Here is a 19,408-nt window from a genome sequence, read left to right as displayed (position 1 = left end):
GTGCTCCCTTCCATCATTTACCTTACACCCTATCAAAAATATGTAATCTCCATTCTCACCAGCCGTCACCTCTTCTCTTATCTCTCAGTGTATACTGTGCATATTTTAAGTACTGCTTTTTTCTTTACTGATAACAGCCACCGTAAAATTGTCATATGTAACTGAACTTTTGTACATACTATGTAGTATTTGTTATTATCATTGTTTATTGCACCTTTCTGAGCTGAACCTGAAAATGGTCCCATTTGGGTCGGTGGGTTTACTATGGGAAAGTCGAAGTGGACTTGGTGGAATCCACTTTAGATGAAGAGTGGAGGCCAAACGGTGACAATGTCGAACCCAACATTGTCGAAGTACAATTTGTGCCCCTACCTTTCCCATGTTAAAGCCCGTTCTGAGGTCGAAGTCGAATCATATTTCGACAATGTTGGAATTCGACATTGTCACTTTCACGGACATGGGTCGATGATCCCATCAATCGACTGGGTCCACTTTGACTTTCCCATAGTAAACCGGGTCAGTGTTATAATAAAATAAAAAATAATGGACTTGACATGGTGCAGATCCAGTCATATTTATCATTACTCAGTCACATTTCTACTTTGTAATGTACTGTAGTCTTGACATGATTTGGGCAGCATGTGTTCTGAATAAAATAAAAAAAAATCAAAAAAACACAGGCCAGCACACAAAAGCAAAGGTGCCTAAAAATATGTATGTTTATTTAAACATAAATTAGGCAAAACCTTTTGGTCCTAATAAAAATGTCAAATTCAGCAATGTGGGTAAGAAACCTCCTAAAAGGAAGATACCTAGGTCCATTTTGAAAAAGACCACCGGTTCATTAAGTGGTACTTTACCAGATGATTCATCCTCCATGATGGATTCTGAGGCACCATATACTGTAGCACTCCAACTCCTAAACGTAGAAACTCAGATACCCCTTTAGGGGCAGGGGAGGGAGGAAAGCATCTTGGGAATAAAAAGTGTAGAGACACTACTGAAAGTGATGACACACAAATATACACTTGCAGCAATATTTTGAATATTTCTTCAACACCACTCACACAAGCTGAATTGCAACTTTTAAATAAAGGACTCAACTTTGTACCCGCTTTTTTCATCTCAGAGGATTCATTAATACAAGATGTTATTGATTTCTGCCATCTACTGAATCTTAGGTTGTATTTTGATTCTTCATCTAATTTTTTTTATTCTGACATTTTTAGATTTCGGAAGTCTACATTTATGCCACCTATGCATCACGCAGTCCATATGTTTCAACACATGGTTCTCAAAGATCTACATTTTCAGTCCTGGGAATTTTGGACCGAGTCCCACAACCTTACCAGTACTGAACAACAAATCATTAATGATTTACAAAAAAACAGGGATCTGGTCATTCTGCCAGTTGATAAGGGTGGGGCTATAGTGGTCATGGACTGGTGCAAATATGATGCCGAGGCCCAGAGACAGTTGAAGGATGGTCGGTACTTCATGCACATGCCCCTGGATCCTGGTCCTAAATTCAAACAGCAAATTGACCAATTTCTTTTGCTGACAAGGGATGAAGGTATTATTTCTCAGTCTACTTTGTACCACCTTACTGTCCCTAATCACAGGCACCAGTATTTATACCTGTTAGCTAAGATACATAAAAACTTACATGACCTCCCAGGAAGACCAATTCTATCTGGTCGTGGATCTTTTACTGAACCATTGTCACAGTTCTTGACACAATATCTTTGTCCTTTTCTCAAATATGTTAGACCTCGTATCCAGGACACCACTCAATTTCTACAGTTAATTTCAGATATACAACTCGAGCCAGACTGGTTGTTATGCACCCTTGATGTAGCGTCTCTATATACCAATATTCCTCATTGGGCGGGTTTATTGGCACTTGAACATTGGCTTTATCAAGCTGAGCTCTATCCACTCAGCTTTAACACATTTGTTATTGGCCTTGCGGAACATGTACTTACTAAGAACACCTTCTATTATCATGGCAAATGCTTCTGACAGGTTCAGGGGATGGCCATGGGTGCTTCTTTTGCCCCCATTTATGCTGACCTTTTCATGGCTTATGTGGAAGAGCAATTGATTTATGATGTTACCCACAATTTATATCTTCAGGAAATTGATATGTGGAGACGCTACTTAGATGATTGCTGGATGGTCTGGAAAGCTGATGTGGGGTATTTTTATGAGTTCACGGAATACATCAATGGGAATAAGTGGAGTATCCAGTTTACTGTCAATCATAATGTTAATAAAATCACCTTCTTGGATGTTCTAATTACTAGAAATCTGGACCACACTTTGGATGCACAGATTTTTCACAAGTATCCGCAATATAACTCATTGTTACATGCCTCCAGCTTTCACCCACCCCATATCACACGTAACATCCCCAAATCACAGTTTTTTTACAAAAGATGGATTTGTTCCCACCCTGATAAATACCATGATTATAAACAGGACCTCATCAACAGGTTTAAATCCCAGGGGTACAAAACTGGCACGATACTGACAGCCAGTAATCTGGCATCCTCAATGAATAGGAATGACCTTCTGGTATACAAGGATAAACAACAACTTGGGCAACCTACTCTTAGACTAACCACCACCTTTGGACGCAGTACCAATATTTTGTTAGATATTGTCAACTTCTCCTTCTTTCGGCTTTTCCCGGTTAGGGGTCTCCACAGCGGATCATCTGTCCACTCATGATTGGCAGTGGAGTTTTACAATGTCGAGTTGCCAGCCCGATACCCAACCTTCCACAGAAGGCACACACATGCACAGACTCACTCCTAGGGCCAATCTAGAGTGTCCAATCCACCTACAGCATGTCTTTGGGATGTGGGAAGAAACCGGAGCACCCGGAGGAAACCCACGCAACCACAGGGAGGACATGCAGACTCCACACAGAAGGCACCCCAGCCGAGGATCAAACTGGAGAACCTCTTGCTGTGAGGTGGCAATGCTAACCGCTGCACCACCGTGGCCGCCCTTTATTAGATATTGTCAACAAACATTGGAATATACTATTAGTGGATGACAGGTTATCCAATTTTTTACATGACAGATGCCTCTTTTCATACCACAGAGGGAAAACCATGGGTTCCTATTTCAATCACTATAAACAGGGTTTCATTTTTGGGGGAATCCTCCCAAACCACTTTAACGGGGGATTTGTTACAGGGGTGCTATCCATGTGGTCATTGTGTTCACTGTGCTAGGGTGGCTAAGTCCAAAGAGTTTACAAGTAAGAATACTGGGTTGGTTTTTGATATCAGATTTTTTGCAAATTGCGGAACGGATTGGGTTATATACCTGGCCACTTGCACATGTTTTGCGTTCTGTATTGGCCAGACCTCCCGTCCGGTGAGGCTACGGATATCCTAACATCTCAGTGACATCAGGTTAAAAAAAAAACAATAATGCATTATTTAAATATTTTTTGACTCATGCCACAATCTCTTTTAGGTTTACTGTTATTGACAGGATAGTTGGTGATCGAGCTAATAAATTAGACTGGGCATGATATATTGAATAGGAAAGAAAGAAAGTGGACAATTAAGCTGGGGGATTATTTCCACCAGGTCTAAATGAGCACCTTTAGCCAACCAATCAGGGGAACTTTTGTTGTGTTGTGTGAACACTTTAATGTATATTAGACTTGGCTTTTTTGTTTGATTTTTAACACTGAAGAAGGTCTATTACCTTTTGGGCTGAAACGGGTCTGTTTTGCCTAATTTATGTTTAAACAGACATACATATTTTTTAGGCACCTTTGCTGTTGTGTGCTGGCCTGTTTTTTTTTTTTATTGTTTTAGTGAATTCTGGGGCCGTGCACTTGCCGTACTTGCAGGAGTCTTTATCGTGCGTCAGTATGTGTTCTGATCACAAGGGGAGGGTGACTGACTGACTGAAGTCTGGTCTGTAACTAGCATTTGATGTCTCTGTAGGTCTTGTTGGGTAACTTACAGAGAGCAGATAAGACTGTGCATGCCGTGAAAAACATATGCTTGTATGCTGTATTTTGCCTTAGACTTGAAGGAAGCTACTTGTACAAATTATGTTTTGGCTTAGATTAGAAATGGTTTATGTTGTTAGTATTTTTTTTTCAATAATTTTTATTTATTCTTTTCATTAATCTAAAATAGCATACATAGTAGAACAGGTAGAGGTAAGACCTCTTCACAGTAAGCAGTTGTTATACATTGAGGGTAGTACAAACAGAAATAAAACAATCAACCAATACAATTTACATTATATACATAGATGCTTTCAATATTCAAGAGAGAAATTGATACATTTCAGTGGGAGTTGTTGTGATTGTGTATATACATTAGAAAAAAGAGGAATAGGAAAAAGAAGAAAATTTCTTGGTCTATGAATATAGATTAGTAAGGGATCTCTTATTTGTAAGTCTGATACGTTGTCATGTGCTAGGCCAGAATAATATTGAAGATTTGTTCCCATAATTTCCTGTGATTAATGTTTTTATTCCCTTTATCGATTAAGATTTTATGGGCTAAAAGACGTTCAGTTGCCATTAATTTGAAATTCTCCCAGGATGTGTTATTTAGGTTAAGCCAATTGGTTGCTATATAGAGTTTCAGTAAGAGAAAAATATCGATCATAGTAATTGCTTTTGTTTTAGAGATATTATTTGGTAGAATATGTATAAGAGTAAATTCCCAGATGAGTGTGGATGTTTGATAGCCCATTTTTTGCAATTGGAATTTAAGGGATTTCCAAAGTTTAAATACACATTTACAGCTCCAGAATAAATGGAGTATATCAGCCATTTGAATTTTACAATGAGGACAAAGAGGGGATTTCGTAGAGTTAAATTTATGTAAGATAGCGGGTGTGAAATATGCGTTGTTATAGATCATCAGTTGGGTAAATGCCAATTTCTTAAGAGGTATGGATCTATTTGTTAAGTTAATAGCTTGGTTTAGTTGAAGGGTATTGATGGATGGATTGTTCTTTCTCCAATAATCTGAGACAAGCAGATCTGTTTGGAATTTAATGACTTTGATTAATTTGTATGTATTAGTGATATATTTTTTAGTTGAGAGGAGGGTCTTCCATAGAGAGTTACAGGTTGCAATATCATTGTTGTTTATGTTGCAATTTTGTAAATAGTTGGTACATAATTCTTTACTTTGCCTTAAAATCACTGTATAGGATTTGGGGAGGTTCCAATGATTCCTTATTTCTTGCAAAGAGTCGTTAATGTATGGGTATATATCTTGGATGGTTATATTAATTAATTTAGGGAAGGGATTCGGGTTTAGAGACTGATTGTTCATTTTAAGGTTGGAATTTTTGTGTAAGGGTTGTAGCATCATCATAGCTTGAGTTAAATTTAGATATTTGAAGAGTTTTTGAGTTAATAAAATAGAGTGTTTCAGTGGTTCTAATATTTTGCACGGTTTTATTAAACTTGTAATTAGAAATGGTAAGGCTTTGGGGTTGATATCCAAGCTTTTGATATGTCTTTGGTATATTATTATCCACATTGGGGACCAGTCTTTGTTCTTTGGGTTGTATTCAGCTATTCGCTGTACTCTATTAGCACTCATAATTAGGTAATACATCTCGAAATTGGGAAGGTCTAGACCACCTTTACTTTTTGGGGTCGTAAGTTTGATATATGAGATTCTGTTTTTTTTTTTGTTCCCATATAAATTTTACAAGCAAAGTGTGAGTTTGTCTAAAAAATTTATTGGGTATGTTTTATTGAGCAGTCATGAATATATAAAGTAATCTAGGTAATACATTATTTTAACTATTGAGACTTTTGCCAGGAAAGGTAGTTTAAGGTTTTTCCATCTGTTAAGATCTAAAATAATATTTTGCCATTTTTGAGTTATATTATTTAAGTAAAAATCTTTATTGTTTGTTGAGAAAGTGATGCCTAAGTAGTTGATTATCTCTTTTGTTTTTATTTTTCCTATTAGGGGTAGGAGCGAGAATGGTTTGGGGGGGTTTTAATGGAAATATGTTAGTTTTTTTAAGATTTAATTTGCAGTTTGATATCTTTGAGAAGTGTTCTATAGTCGATAGTATTTTATTTACATCTGGGATTGGTGTGGTACAGTAGATATTCAAATCATCTGCAAAGGCTGAGAGGAAGATTTTGGTGTTAAATAGTATTGTGTGGTTATAGTAAGGATTTTGTTTCATATTTAAGAAGAGTGGTTCAAGATATAAGTTAAAAAGTATAGGAGATAGAGGGCATCCTTGGCGGGTTTCATTTTTAATTGAAATTCTGTTAGACCAAGTTTTGTTAATATATAAAGATGTATAAGGCTTGTTGTATATAATTTGTATGATCTGGATACATTTTTGTGGAATATTAAAATAGGGTAATGTTTGGAGTAGAAAAATCAATATTTACTCTATCAAAGGCTTTATGAGCATCAATAATTAGAACATATATGTTCAGGTTATAATGATTAGCCTGGGATATTAGAGTATTAAGAGTTAATGTATTATCACTTGTTTGTCTGAGTGTTGTGAAACCAGATTGTTCGGGGGAGATAATTTTATCTAGTAGTTTTTTTCAGTCTATTTGCAAGTATGGATGTTACTATTTTGGTGTCAATGTTTAATAGTGAGATGGGTCTATAGTTATCTGGGTTCTTTGGGTCAGCTTGATCTTTGAGTATAAAAATAGTTTTAGATGCATTAAAGTGTGGGTCATTAATTTTATTGTTTATTATATAGTTCAGTATGTGGAATAGAATTTGAGCTAATATAGGGGAGAAGGTTTTGTAGAATTCAACTGTGATACCGTCTGGGCCTGGGGCTTTGTGTGATTTCATTTGGTGGATAGTTGTGGTTATTTCACTGATAGAGATAGGTTCAGTTAACTTTTTTTGTTGTTTTGAATCTAGTTTCAGGAAATCGAGTCTTTGAAGGAAACTTATTCTTTCTTCTTTAGACGCTATTAATGTTTGATCTCCATAGGTCTGCGAATATATTCGCTCAAAAATTTTATTAATATCTTCAGTATTCATGCAGTGGATATTTTCATAGAATATTTCAGAAATTTGGGAGGGAGGTTTAGTTTGGGTTATGATTCTGGCCAGAGCTCTTGATGGTATTTGGATTTTGTTTGCATAGTTAGCTAGCATTTTGGTTTCATAAAAGGATAGTTTGCTGTTATGTAATAGGTATAGATCTTCTGAAGTTTCAGGATTTCAAATTCAGTTTGGGTATTATAATTTGTTAATAGGTCATTCTCAAGCTTTTGAATTTTGGCTTCTAGGTCCTGTTCTTCTTTAAACTGAACTTTTTTATAGTAGGATGCTTTTTTAATAAGTATTCCCCTAATTTGGGCTTTAGTTGCTGCCCATTCGATATCCACAGGTAATTGGGAGTTAGGAATGTTGGATAAAGTTGATTTGAGTAAGGTTTGAATATCGTTTAATGCTGTTAGTATTTTGAATTATACTGGAAGAGAGTTGCTTGCCATGAATGGTTCTGGTTGCTAACATTGCTACAGAATCGAAACAACAGCACCTCCAGTAGTCAAATGTGAAATAAAAACCTTCCAGTGAACTGCACTGTGTGTGATCTTTCGTTATCAATGAACCTCTGTTGGACTGACAACCTTGATGGGGTACAAGGGCTTGTCACAGTCTAACACTGCTGTTAAATGCTAGTTAAGTTAGAATGTGGAGAACATTAGGATTGACTGTCATATTATGGTACATGAGCTTGTCATTGCGTAACAATGATTCTAAAAGCCAGGGAGGTAAGCAATTTATTACACTGTAGCAGCTTTTTAAACCCATAAGTAGAAAGCATCATAACAGTGTGGTTTTGTGGGTCAAGATAGAACCACAGGTCAACTACATTTGTATTTAGTGATCATGTACTGACTTGAAGATGGGCTGTCATTTAGGAGTGGAGTAAAATGGATGACTGCGGGTGGGGACAGGTGGCATGGATAACTGTGGGAGGATAGCATGGTAATTGCTATAATTAGATCTCAGAGCACAAAGTAAAAAAACCTGGCTACACCCATGTTACTATGGAAAACTGTATGCAGTCAGACAGCCATCTGGCTAAGGTTAACCAAGAGATCTTCTGACTAAGATTCCTCTTAGAAAATGAAATACATAGCAAACTGTCTTTGAGGATAACTTTCGTTCTGTCTAAAACCTTAATTAGCACTGCACAGCCATAGAATGGTGGAAATACATTCTCTGGTTAGAATATTCTCAGAAAAAACAGGTACATAGCTGGACTGGCTAACGCCAGGCAGGAGAGATTTGTCTGAAGACTAACCCTATTTTTGTGAAATACTGGTATGGGTGCTCAAAAAGAGAGAGAGCATGCATCTCAGAAACTCTTCTAGAACATGTACCAGTCACCAGGAATAATGTTTTTTTTTTCTGTGACACATATTTTGGCTCATCTGAAGCTGCAAGCTTAAATGAGTGTTAAGATCAGTTTCTCTAGCTCAATATACATGTCTCAGTAACACACAGGACCCTGCAGTGGAATTCTAAGAAGAAAAGTACCCTTTAGGAAGGCTTGGCATACATTGAGCAATGCCAAGGAAGAACAGAGTAACCCTACATAAAAAATAGAGATAACTGCAAGATGCATTTTAACAGAGGAGAAGTTCAGCCCTGAATAGAAAATCTTAGTGAGGCAATCCAAAACAGATAGGGGATGGGATAAGAAGGGTTTAGTCCTCTAGCCATAGCCTATACAGAGAAGTGAATCTATTTATATCTATACATCTTACCAGAATTTAGCTTCTGAGATGAATACATGATTCAAACTACTCAGGTGTAGAATGAAGGGTCATTGACAACTACAGCAACAAGGGAAGCCAAGTAGTCAGCCTGACGGAGTGAATGTCCTGATGAGTCTTGCCTGAAGGATGAGTCAAGTGAGTTTTAATGGTGCACATGTTCAGGGGCTTCCCTGGAATGTGACACAGAAGTAGTGGAAGCCAAACCTGATAATGTCAGTAAAGGGTTATGAGGAAAACATTTATTTAGCGTTGTCCAGCTTTCTGAATATCACCAGAGAAAACTGGAGAAAAACATGAAGGAGACAAGGGATGGGGACATTTATAGAAAAGGACATCCCTGATGCATCCCCTCAGAGAGGGAATGAGGCAAAAATAGCTGTTATACTTAAAAATGGTCAGGGGATATAAACAGGTCACAGCAAGGCTTGCCCAATAAGAAGAACAATTTCTGAGTCCCAGAAAGATTGAGAGACCAATCTTGGAGCATCAAGGGACAATCAGTTTATCCACTGAAGAAACCATCCTCTCCTGGGATATAATCATCCATCAAAACGTATTTGGACTGAATGGCCATTACTATACATTCATGGCTTCTCAGCACATGGATAAGAACGTGTCCTCCCTTCCTTGTTAACATACTAAACTTTTGCCATGATGTCTGAATGGATGACAATTTCACCCTGAGAAAAGGATCCTTGGATGGCTAATAGTGCATGAATAACTACCTCCACCTCTGGGAAACAGATGTTAAGGTCTGAATGGGAGGAGTTACAAACATCATAATGTGACCGCCTGTTGTAATGCTACCCTTCCTAAGGGCAGATTAATCCACTGTAACCAAGATTGTGGATGTAGATTACCAGAAGGGATTCCCCATAGCAAGATTGGTGCTGTCTAGCCACCACTGAATATGTTGTCTGAAAGATGCTGATATGATAAAAGCTCTGAATTCTAAGACCACTGGACTCTGCTGTAGCCAAAGAATGTGAGCACCTGGGATGGGGTCATCTGCAGCTCTGCAAAGTTTGATGTAATTCCTTGACAGTGGAACATTTAGATAACAGACTTTATGGAGGTAGTTAATGCTTGAATTGATGGTGCAGCTAGAAATCATTCTTCCACTTAAGGAAAAATCATGGTTTCTTGTAGCCTTTGATAAGCTGCTGCCATGGACATTCATTTTCTGTACTGAGGAAGTGAGGTAAACAAAATGGAAGTATCTGGAACTGACAGTGACTGCCTCTTATCTAGAAGTGTAAGCATCTCCTTGACTCTCTGGCAATCTTGATGTGTACGTAGGCATCCTGCAGATCCAAAGGGCACATCTGGTCTCCTTCTGACAAACACAGAAAGTCTGACTACACACAGGGCCATGCAAAGGTCCTCTTAGGAATAGAGGTGTGTAGGCCACTTAAATCTAAAACCAGATGGAGGTCCTTTATCTTTCTTGGTGCACCAAAAAGGACCTTTAATAAAAAAAAAATAGTCCCCTTCTAGTTTAGTGAAACCTCTTGGATAGCTCTTTTTTGAGAAAAGACTGAGCACCTCTCTTCTTACAGAGATTATCATTTTTGCTACATTGCCTGCTGAACTTCAAACTATCGGTCAACCAAAAATTCATGCTGAATGCAGTGGGACAAAAGCTGACCAAAAGAGCCCATCATTGAGGCAGCCATTAGAGGTAGTTTGGGGGTTTATTGTTTAACTCCCTAACCCCAATGAGCATGTGCGGTAACATGTTCAGGGTTCAACATGCATAGACATCACTGGCACCATGTTACCTAATTTTGTGAGTGATGTAACCCTTCAGGACATCCCTGCCTCCAAGTAGCCAGTATTCTGATTGGGTCTCCAGTAAGTACTGTGTATTCAACCACAGAATATTGGTCCCTGGGCATAAGCTCCCACACCCTGCACACATGGAGAGGCAAGCTGGCAAAGCTGTGCCAGTCTTCTCCTCCCCCACACCAGCTCCAGCAGGCACCTAAGCTGTTAATCAGACTTGAGAAACTAGAGCTGTAGTCAGAGTTTTATTCCTGTACACCAATGGAATTAGCATTCTTGCAGAGATCCTCTGAGGAAGTTGGACATCAGGCAATGGAAGAGATACTACAGGTACCTAGGTTTGGAAGAAGATCTTGTACTCTCTGGATTACTGTCTTTATTCACCTACCCAATATCTTGCTTTTTTAGGCACATAGATGCTGGGACAGATAAACCCCAAATACACCATAAATAATTGCAACACACTTGCTCAACTTACAATTATTAGACCCCAAAACATTAAAAACCTTGGGAGGTCACTAGCCAAAACAGTGTCGGTCCCAAGGTCACAAAACAGTAAAAACATTTTTTTTACAGGAGGAAAAGCCCCAGTGCACCTGCCTTGATGTGGGTGTAAGCCCCCACACCTGAACTATATATATCCAAATTATATCTATACCAGTTCTGAGAAGAGGAAGAAAATAAGGAAGATATTCAACTCACTTCCTCTCTCATCTTAAAGTCAGGCTAACATGACAGGTCTCCATTGATCTTTTCAATTAAATGTTCTGAAAATTGATCAAGTCTACCGTTACAAAAGTACAGTTGTCGAAGTGAACATACCATAGCAGTAGATGTCTGAACAGATCACTGTTGCAATTGCCTAAGCTGTATGTGTTATACTGCACTAAATATATGATAATTGTCCATTATTCAAAGCCTTAGGGTACCTTCTGCACACAACAAACCACTAGAAGACTTGAAGAAAGCCATATAACATTATTGGGTAAGGCGCCAACTGTTCAGATGTTTCTTGCAAAAGAATAATGGAGGCTATCACCCTGAAAATAAGAATACGCTACAAAAAAAGATAAAAAAATACACATAACACCAACACAGCACTAATTTTGTTAACTAGGTAGGCCCATTAGATACATGATCCCTAGGAGCAATGTCTGGTTAAGTGGCTTACTCAAGGTCACACTGTAAGTAAATGAGGGCTGACAGAATCAGTCCCTGTACCACAGGAACTACAGCTCATAGCCTTGACACTCTACCAGCTGCCAGACAGTTACATATCATATATATATATATATATATATATATATACATATATATATATATATATATACATATATATATATATATATACATATATATATATATATACATATATATATATATATATATATATATATATACATATATATATATATATATATACTGATAAATAAAATAAAGAACACACTCAGGAAAGCAACACAAACTAGATCACGTTTTATTAAGCTCTTTCGTCAATAATGATACTTGACTTCTTCAGAATGAATGGAAGAGAATGTTAGGAAGTTGTTTGTTGAAAAACCTTATGACCCAATTTGTTATGCCTTGCCAAAGATACATAAAGACATAATTGACCCGCCTGGGAGGCCTATTATCTCAGGGGTAGAGTCAAACTTAGAAAATGTAGGTTTATTTTTAGATTCTGTGTTGAAGAAATATTTAAATAAAGTGCCTGCACATGTTACTAATACTGAAGAACTTTGTAAGTTAGTTAGTGTAGTGGAATGGCAAGATGATTTTTACTGGGTGGTTGTAGATGTAAATTCTCTTTATACTAACATTCAGACAAAATGGGGTCTTGAAGACATTTGGAATATTATGGGTGATGGGCCTAAAACTGCTTTTGTTACTAGGTTGCTTGAATTCTGCTTAACTCATAATTATTTCAAATTTGAGAGTGAGGTATTTTTGCAGCATAAGGGTACAGCTATGGGGGCTTCTTATGCCCCAACCTATGCTATTTTGTATATAGGATACTTTGAAAAAACATTAATTTATTGTTCTGAATTTTTCAAGAAGAATGTTTTTGTTTATAAACGCTTTATAGATCTTATTTTTTTGTGTAGGGGTGATGTTAGTGAATTTGATTAATTTTTTAAGGAGCTAAATCAAAATAACCATGGTTTGAAATTTTCTATGAAAAAAGGTGAATCTTGCATTCACTTCCTCAATGTAGTACTTTGTGTGGATAATAGTAATAGAATTCAGTATAAACCTTTCAGGAAAAATACACTAGTTTACAATTTCTTGTATGCGGACAGTATGCATCTCCCCCCTCATTTGGTGAAATCTTTACCCTTGGGTGAATTCAAGCGAATTACTCGGAACACATCTGAGGAAAAATTTAAAAAGAACTTTGTGTTGGAAGCAAGGGTTAGGCTTTTGAAATGGGGGTACAAGGTGGAACACTTATGTCAGGCTTATGATGAGGCATTTGGAAGAAGGCATAAGAATGTAGGTGAGAAAAGGAACAAATTTGTTATGAATGGGCATTTGGACACTAATGCTTTTGATGACAAAGTGTTGTTCTTTGTTTCTCGGTATTCTGGTTTTTCAGAAGTGATGAAAAAAGCAATTTTGGATTTTTGGTACATTATTTGTGAAGATGTGGTAGTAGGAAACTTGTTTCCTAAACATGTGAAATTCTCATATGGGTGTTATACTAATTTAAAGGAATTGTTGAATATGCCTATAATAAGTGCTCCTGAAGTGTCTATTGGTGTTTTTGCTTGTGGACGCTGTAAAGTATGTAGCCATATTAAAAATATTTCTGGCACATGTATCAATGGTAAAAGATTCACCTGTAGGGGTGATTTTGGCTGCAACCCTTGTGGGGTGGTTTATATTGTAAGATGTGATTGTACCAATGTAAAATGGTACATTGGTCAAACTAAGAGGCCAGGTGAAGGTCAGGATCATGAAGCATTTGAGGGACATCAATAATAGGAACATGAGGTGTCCAGTGGCTGAGCATTTTGTGAACATTCATGGGGGCAGCATTTGCTCTTTTTTCTTTAGTATTTTAGCACAACCTGTTTCATCTAGAGGGGGTGATATAGTGAAGAGGCTGAATGAATTAGAAAGTAAGTTCATTCTCAGCTATGTATCATTATTTCCTAGAGGTCTTAATCTTGAGGTAAATTTGTAAATGTGTGAATTAGCATGCTTATTTGATTGTACTTAAATTCTTGCACTTAAATGTTTTTTTATAAATATTTAAAGAATAAGTAAAATGTATTGAATTTACTATTATAATTAACTATATTAAGTAGGTTATTTAAAAAGTTGATGAAATTTAAAAAAGTTAGCTATGTTTAATGTTTATGATGGTTGCTTTTAGTAAATGTGATAGTAGCACTTTAAAATTTTAAAAAGTGAAATATATTATTTAATTGTTTAATTAATGCATTTAATTGAACTGATTGGGGTTTGAACCTGTGTATAAATGTTGGTTGTTTGACACTGTATTTTATCTGTTGAAGGCAAATGGCTGAGGTACCAGTGGTGGAGTAAAAAATTCAAACTTCTTTTTTGTGTGGTCCTGCTTCTTGCTGTTTGGTCATATTTCATATTCAATATTTGTGTGGTGAAGTGGTCGAGTGTTTTTTTATCATGTCTTTAAAGAAATAAAGGCTAGAAATAAATGCTTAGGTAAACCTAACAAATCTTCCTTGTCTAAAATCAGAGAGACTACAGAAGCCACATGTTTAACCTTCTGGTTCTTTTTTTAAGAGACCCCCCCACCCCACCCAGAAACAGACCGACTTGAAGTAGGGACAATACACAGAATCAGGTATCTTAGCCCAGCTATATATTAAAGCATTATCCACCACTTCTCTAAGACTGGCAAGAGTGGTTTTCCCATGCCCACAAATGACACTCCAACAGCTGCAATGGCCATGCTTAACCCCTGGCCCTTAGTGGTTTCCCAAGGAGCTACACTAGAGTTATCCAAGGAAAAAGATAAAGTGGTCTAAGGAACCATCTTTACCACAGCAGAATCACCAATCAGCAGATGAGAGAGCAAAGAAATCTGCCTAATAGATAAAGGCTCCCTAGATTTTTTCTTGTGGATACTGGAGGGAAGAAATGAAGAGCCAGAATCCTGCTCCATGGTTCAGATGAAGAGCCTGAAACATGTCTAGAGGAGCCTGGAAGAGTCAGTGAACTTTCTGACAGAAAACCCACTATTATTTAAAAAATAATTAAGTGACAACCTCCAAAAACACATTTCCCAGACACTAATTACAAACGTTTACATAACTAGTGATCTTTTAACAAGCTTTCTTCACTAAAATTAAAGTAGAAGGTTAGCAAGTTTTCTAACAAAAATGTCTCGTGACAGTCCAAAAAATTTTAAGTCCAAGCTACAATAAATATTTCCCTTAAGAAATAACATAGTTATTCTTAAAAGAAAAGTTTTTGTGGAAGGTTTTCCCCAGAAAGATACGTATCCGTTCATTCTTGAAGAAGTGCTATCCAACTATTGATCTTTTGAAGCCTGCAACAGGAGCACACTTCAAAGTCAATAACGTTCTGAACAGTTGGTGTGCTAATCATTGATTTTATACAGCTCTCCATAAGCCCATCAGCAGTTAAGGTGTGTGAAAGGTGCCCTAAAGCTTTGAATGCTGGCAGGCTGTCAAATCCTTGGTAGGTTGTAACCCATAAAGTTTAGGCTACAGCAACAGTGATCTAATGATGAACATCCATAGGGATGTCATGGCCTGCAACTGCCTCCAGAGTAGGACAGTCATACAAGGCCACATAACTGCTGCTGTCTAGCAGTGGGTGCACTGCAACGTCCTCTGGTTTATAAATAACCCTTGCCTTTGGAGATGAAATCTTACTGAAAGCTGCCCTGGGAATTGTGACCCACCCCAGCTACCTATTGTTGAACTTTAAAATGTATGCAACACCTGAACTACCTCTGGCAATGGCTCCTCTGCATCACAGAGAAGATATGCTGAAGCAGTTGAAATTTCATACTCACTGCCAGGAAGTCTCCTGCCCTCTTTTTCCATGTTCTCAAAAAGCATCTTAATTTGCAGATCAAAGATACATGGACTTAGGAAGGATTAGTCTGGAAAGGTTGTTTTGGTATCCTTGCTGAAATCCTAACAGAATTAGGTGTGATGGCACATATCAATACCAAATCTTATAGCACTGGTAGTCTTATGTATAATAAGGTTTGTCATAGTTGAGATGGCTGGGGACTGGGAAAACAACTTGTCTTTGAAAAGCTCACCAATCAATCTCTAAATGGTATGCACTAAAGCGTTGAGGGACTGATGCACCATACCATCAATCCCTCAATGGTATAATCCATTTCATTACTAATAACATACTCAAAATACACAGGAAATTAAGACCACAAGAACTCAGCATATTAACCAGCAAATAAGGGCTGGTTAAGATGCTGCTTAAGATTATTAAGAGTTTGTCTGGTGAATTTACAATATATAAAACTCTTGTAAATGTTTTTCCCAGCACAGTACAGATAGAGGATATGCCTAGTTGCAACAGCAATTTTCCTCTCATGGGTACACATGTGGAATAAGCATTCTGGTTTAAGTGTTAAGGCAAAGCCTAGGCCCAAAGAGAGAAAAGATGGGATTCTGACTGAAAAAGGACATTTTCAATGGTCTCAAGACCCTTAGTTAACCGGTCAGACTAGTAGCCCTCTGTTTGTATTCAGACTCTTACAGACTCTTCCCTGGTGATTTGTGTTCAGCTTTTTGAGTCATGAATGATCAAATCCTCCTTGATCTCCTATTACATTGTAGAAAAAGAAGTTATGTACTCACCATAATGTTCCATCTGAGTTGTTGCTCTTCATTTGTCTTCAACCTGTGGGGACAAGGATCTGGCACAGATCCAACTTGGCTGCATTTCTCCAGCAAGATGCCCAGGTAGCCACCAAGCAAATATATCCAAGGAAACTCTGGACCAAAAGGCGGCTAAAGTAGCCATAGATCTAGTAGAATGCACCTTAATGTGACCTGGTGGAGGAACTCCCTTTGTTGAATATGCCAAGAGTATACACTGAGAAATCCAATGAGCAATGGTGACCTTAGAAACAGACTTCCCTAAAAAGGGTTTAGAATAAGAAACAAAAAGTTGATCAGACTTGCAGAAGGCCTTTGTTCTGTGTAAGTAAAATCATAATTGTCTATGAACATCCAGCAGATGCAGTTTATACTCCCCTTTATCTGAAAGTTCAGAAAGAAGACACAGAGGTACATAACCTGATTGGTGTTTGATTCTGAGGCCACTTTAGGTAAAAAGGAAGGATTAGTGCACAGAGAAACTCTGTCTTTATGGAAAATCATGTAAGGGGGCTTAATCGATAAGGCTTGAAGCTCCAACACCCTTTTAGCTGAAGTAATAGCAATTAGAAAGGCTGTCTTCCAGGATCTATATTAAAATCGCGAAAGCTCAGTTTCCCGAATACAAATTGGTCGACAGATAAGTGTCGAACACCAAATACAGCAAAGAGCGACTACAGCGAATCCGGAATGTCAAACGACCTTTTTTTGGCCGCCAGGCTAATCGTGGGGATGAGGAAATAAATCCTTTTCCCCAATGTAGTGCGGTCTTGGAGTTGGTATATTTAAGTAAGGGGGTGTGGGGGGTGCAGGGGGGTCTTGCCCCCCCTGCAAAAACGTTTTAAATATTGTTTTGCTTTAGGTTTGTTATGTTGGGTTTTCCTTACCTGTGTGGCGCTGTTGCTTCTGGGAATACATTCGACGTTGTGGTTTTCGCGTTTTGTCATCCTTCGCTGTATTTGGATTTCAACACTTATGTGTCGATCATTTTGTATTTGAGAAAGTGAGCTTTCGTGATTTTAATATAGATACGTCTTCCAAGATAGAAACTGTAGATCCACTGAAGCAATGGGTTCAAAAGGGGATGAAACCAAGGCTTGAAGGACCAAGGTAAGAGCCCAAGGAGGCGTAGGGTCCTTGATCAGTGGCCTAAAAAGAAAGGTACACTTCAAAAAGGCTTTGCAGAGCTTAAATGAGGCTAGACAAGCTGAATTATCCCCATGTGGAAGTTAGAAATAGCTGACAATTGAACTTTAACTGTAGAGAAACTGGCACCCTGCTGGAAAATGCTTGCCAGAAACTCCAAGATAATAGGAACCAGAGCAGTGAAAGGATCCAAATCCCATTGAACTGCCCTAATGGAGAAACGCTTCCATTTACTGGAATAAATCTTTCTTAAGGAAGATCTGTGAGCTGCTACCAAAATCTTCTTAACCGAAGAAGATAACCAGTGAGTCCTAACTATCATGGGAGCTGGAGCAGCCCAGTGGTGAGCTTCAGACTGGCAAAATCTAGATGTGGGGTCCCTGAGGGATGTGAAATCAGATCCGGAACCGGATCCAACATCCAGGGAGGACGCACTACATGAGACCACAAAGAAGGGAACCATACCTGGTGAGGCCAGAAGGAGACAATGAGGATGACTGAGTTCCTTAGCCACTGTGCTTTCTGGATGAATTTTCAGATCAGGGAAGAGGAGTGTAAACACAGGGAAGACCGGAGGGTGAAGCATGAACTACAGCATCTCTGTGAGGCTCCCCCAGAGGGAGGTTCAGAGCGAAAAACTTGCTGCACTTCGCATTGGAAAGAGAGGAGAAGAGATTGCAGCAAGGCTGATCCACTTTAGAAAGATCTGTTTCACTACTGAAGGATTCAGAGACCACTTGTAAGGCATCAGAATAGACCTGCTTAGCTTGTCCACTAGAATGTTGGACCTCCCCTGAATGTGCATTGTCACCAGAAAAACAGCTGGTGGAGATCACCCATTCCCACAATCTCATGGCTTCGCAGCAAAGGGAGTAAGACCTGGTTCCGCCCTGTTTGTTGATATACCAGACTGCCGACATGTTGTCTGTCTGTATGGCAATTGTCCCTAGGGGAAGATGGGCCTGAAGAGCTTGCAACGCCAACAGCACCGCCCTCATCTCCAGGACGCTGATATGTAATTGGGTCTCCAGGGAAGACCGCATGCCTTGGACTGTCCTTCCCAAGCAATGCCCCCCCCCCCACCCGAGCAGGGAGGCGTCCGTGGTCACCGTCGTCAGTGGGGGCGGGAAGAATAAATGAGTGACTGAGAAGAAGATCTGAGGACTGAATTCACCAAAAGAAGAGAATCTTTGCATGCTCGGGATAGACGAATGGGATGTGACAGTGGTAGATCTTGAAAGGACCACTGAACTGCCACAGTCCATTGGAGCACCCTCATATGTAACCAAGCTGTGGGGAATGAGGGTGATCATGGCCACCATGGACCCCAATGCCCATAAAACCAACTCTACAGGAAGAGATGGAACTTGAAGAATGTACAAGACATACTCTTTGAGGGAGTAAAGTCTGTCGGGTGTCAGGAAGGCCTTGGTTTGAATGATGTCCAACCAGGCTCCAATAAAATGCATGACCTGAACCAATTGTAAGAGAAATTTGTTGAGATTGATGATGATGCCCAACTGGTGGACGGTTCAGATGAGAAAGTCCCTGGCTTTGCAGAGTCGATGCCTGGAGGGAGCGGAGAGGAGCCAATCGTCCAGGTAAGAGAAGACCTGGAAGCCCTGCAGCTGCAGGTAAGCTGCTACCACCGCCATCACTCTGGTGAACACCCTGGGGCCTTGGTGAGACCAAAGGGTAGCACTCTGAATTGGTAATGATTGGCCCCCAGCCTGAAGCTGAGAAACCTCCGACAGCATCTGTCCATTTTAATGTGATAGTACACATCTTAAAGGTCTGCTGAGCACAACCAGTC

Source organism: Protopterus annectens, chromosome 9.part0 (genome assembly GCF_019279795.1).
Source record: "Protopterus annectens isolate FY-2018-M chromosome 9.part0, PAN1.0, whole genome shotgun sequence".
Taxonomy (NCBI): Eukaryota; Metazoa; Chordata; order Ceratodontiformes; family Protopteridae; genus Protopterus; species Protopterus annectens.
This window is presented reverse-complemented; position numbering follows the sequence as displayed.